The sequence below is a fragment of the Pteropus alecto genome, unplaced genomic scaffold (genome assembly GCF_000325575.1).
Source record: "Pteropus alecto unplaced genomic scaffold, ASM32557v1 scaffold396, whole genome shotgun sequence".
NCBI classification, from domain to species: domain Eukaryota; kingdom Metazoa; phylum Chordata; class Mammalia; order Chiroptera; family Pteropodidae; genus Pteropus; species Pteropus alecto.
The window spans coordinates 598,950-602,446 of record NW_006438082.1 but is presented as its reverse complement, the minus strand read 5'-3'; the positions used below and the strand labels follow the sequence as shown (position 1 = coordinate 602,446).

Here is a 3,497-nt window from a genome sequence, read left to right as displayed (position 1 = left end):
CTCATCTCCCCTTCTTCCCATTCCTCCCTCTTTCTCTGCACTGATCTGCTTTCTCCTCCCGTCCGCGACCCTTTACTCTGCCCCGCTTCTTTGCTTTCCCTCGCTCTTTGCCTCGTTCTTAACACCCCCGAGTCCCCTGTGTTTGGGGGGGTGCTTTCATTATTGGAGAGGAACGTCTAGTCCGGCTGGTGCGGGGGCGTCGCCAGCGGTGGTGACTTCAGACATACACCGTTACCCGGCCGGGCTGGCGGGCGGATGCGTCCCTTTGGCGCAGGCAGATTCCCACCCCCTCCCTCCCTTCTCCCTCCTCTCCTCCCTCCCCCTGCGCCTGCTGCGCTCCTCATCGCTAGTGCCCATTCGGGAGAGATGACAACTTCTAGATTACGGATGAGTTCTGTCTCGAGAGAAGGGGCAGAGTCCAGTAGCCTAATCCCGACCTCCAGGGGTTGTATGCGTGGGGGATAACTTGTCTGGGACGGTGCAGGACCCTTGGACCCAGGGATCAGGCAGCGGCGCTGCCTCCCGGGGTCGGCGTTCACTTCTTCAGGGCTTCGTTTCCCGTTACCGGTTTTCTCGACTTGGGGCCCTCGATGCGAGGGAGGAATCTGAGTGATCCGCAGCAGGCTAGGTGGTCCCTTACGTGACTCTTCCCTTCCCGAGAGCTCGGAGAGGCTACCTGCCCCAGTTCATGCCTCCCCCAAACCCAAGGTCTCCTTCCTTCGTTGGGAGGAGCCTGTGCTGCGCCTCTGTCCCCGGGTATGGCGGGCCTGGGGCTGGCTTTCAGCCCTCTCTGTGCCCCGTGTTCTTGCTAGGTCTCTAGGGCTCGGCCGCATCCTCCTTCGGCCCCCTCCCCGGGCTGGCCGCTCGGCCTGGTTTGCACACCTAGTGCCTTGTTCTGTCTGAGCGGCTGCCGAATGGCCGCTGGCCCGCAGCACCTCTCTTTGCTTGTAAGGTGGGGCTAGGCGTTGTCACTGAGAGCAGTGGGCCTGTGGCCGCTCTGTTCTGGGCGCGAGCCTGAGGGACTAAGGCGTGGGCAGGGAAAAGTTCCCTCCCCTCGGGTCAGGCCCCGGTCGTTTAGGAAGCTCCCCTCTGCTTAGGAAGCTCCCCTCTGCGGCAGCGTGGAGGTGTGTTCTGGTCGGCATGGCCAGGGGCCATCTGCCAGGGCTTTCTCTCCTGCCATCACATCTAGCAAACTCTTGCTCCGGGTCCGTCCTCTCCCAGGGCTCTGGCGGTACCGGGTCCTTGAGTCGGGGCGCCTCCTCCAGCTTTGAGGTTGCTCTGGGGTGGGGAGCTGGCAGCTGTAGGGAGAAGTTGGCTGGAGTGGCAGCCGTTGGAGCGGGGCTTTTGGTCGGGCGGCCCCCCCGCCCCCACCCCAGGCAGAGTGCAGTTTTCTCTGAACCTTGTAGGTTGTTGCCCGACCAAGTTGACTTTCAAAGGCTGGTGGGTTGCGGTGACCCTTTGCATTCCGGGTCTCAGCACCTGTTGCCTCCAGGAGGCCGGGCTGGATGGTGGCGCTCTGTGCCAGCTCAGACAGCTGCGGTGGCAGCAATTAGCCTAGTAAGGTAAGGCTGAGGGGCAGGGCTGTTTTTAGAGACCTCTGCCCCGAGCACAACCTCCTCGACTCCTTGGACCGACTTTATTCTCGCAAGGCCGGGAGCAGGCCCCTTGGCAGGGAAATGCCATTTTAGAAAGTAGGGCAGGGGCCTAATTAGCATCAGCTCCAAAGTCCACTTCTTCCCGGGGCCTCTGCATATTCGTTAGTTTATTACAACGAACCGGTCGCTTTGGCCTTGATTCGGCCCCAGGCTGCAGGGATCCGCTGTGTGGTAGAAGATAGCCAGCCCTCCAAAGGGCCGCAGCCCCCGTTCCTCCAGGGGAGCACTTTGGAGGTGGCCCGCATCAACTTTTGAGGTGACTTCCCGGGAGAGCGACTAGCGACCCCGCTCCCGTTCCCGACAGTGTTTTTGCGCTGTCAGATAACGGAGCGGGGATCTCTGGCCTTTTCTGTAGCTTCGAGGCTCTGGCGTCCTCCGGAGAGGAGAGATGGGGCTTGGTGTTACCCCTCTCCCACCAGTGGTGGCGCAGATGCCTGTCATCCTTCGCTGCCACCTCAACAGCTGCCCTCTGCTTACCTTTGTTTTGTTTTAAATGAGGTCAGAGCATGTTGTCCTGACGCCTCTTCTCTTGCACTTTTCCTTCTGCAGGATGAGTGCTCAGAGACCCGCTGATGTGGAAGCGTCCCCTGTCGCTAAGATAAAAGACTCCAGGGGGGACGTGCAGGGGGCATGTGCACACATCGCTGGCTTGATTCGCTCAGCGATCTGGGGTTGACAAGGGGCTGAGGGGTGGCAGGTGTGTGAGAAAGTGCGTGTCCTTCCTCTTCAGCGGTAGTCACCACAGCAGCTGAGAGACACTTGACTGGCCTTTGGGAGGTCTTAGGGTACCGTCCTTGACCTCAGGGAATTTTATTTCAACCTAGCAAAGCGGATTACCCAGAGGACCTTGTACTGGCAGGGTGGGGTGCGACCTGATGAGGGAGGGCATAGTCATCCAGACCAGTCGCCCTAGGCGGGTTGGCCTCCATGGTTCTTTAGGGTCCGACTGGTACAGCTGGAAGGAGCCTTGGAAAACGTCTAGTGGAACTTCCTTGTTTTTGCATATGAGGAAATTGGGGTCTGAGAGGGGAAGTGACAGGTCCAGGGTCACCCCGCCAGCTGGTGGCAGAGCCTGGCAGGAGGGAGTACAGGCAAACCTTCATGGAGACCGCTAGGCTGTCTCTTTCTTCAGTTAGCAGGCCAAGGCCACCACCTTGGAACCGCCCCCCTGTTCCTCTGTCCCATAGGTAATCGGTCACTAAGTTGAGCTTGTCTCATCCGTTCCCCCTCCATTCTGGGCCCTCCTCTCTTCTCTCTTGGCTCTTGCAGTCACTTCCTGATTGGCCCTGCTAGTTTCATTTGTCGGGAAATCCTGTTCACCCTTCAAGGCCTGGGCTGGATTGTCACCTCTTCTGAGAAGCCCTCCCTCTCTGTAACCGCCCCTGCTCCATGCAGAGCCCGTCGCGGGAGGAGGGCCCGGCAGCCTCCCACCTTACTGGGAGTCGTGTTTGAGAGCTGTCTCCCCTGTGCCTCCCCCGGCGCCGCATCTGCCACAGAGGAAGTGCCCCAGCGTGACAGAGCGATCAAAAAGGCAGCTGGTGTGGCTCGACCATCTATCTACCCACTGCATGGGGATGGGTCTCTAGGTGGTGACACGCAGAGTTTGACGGGATGGCAGCAACTACAGAGTTGACACAGTGCGGAAAGGGGCAGGGAGCTGGTAAAGTGCAGAAGCTGGGGTTTTGGTCTCGTCGAGGGGAGAGAAGGTGGAGTTGTGTTTCCGGCCATCCCAGGAAGGGTCTCGCGTGCAGGGTCCTCCTTTCCTCAGAGCCCCCTCCTGGCTGAGAGCAGTGACAAGCCAGAGCATATCAAGAATGAGGGACCCAGAGATTAGGTTACACG

General features: G+C 59.8%; 1 protein-coding gene across 1 annotated transcript in view; it reads left to right on the top strand.

The window, feature by feature from the left end:
* HCFC1 (host cell factor C1) overlaps positions 1-3,497 on the top strand; it is a 25,310-nt gene that overhangs the window by 1,810 nt on the left and 20,003 nt on the right. The window lies entirely within an intron of this gene.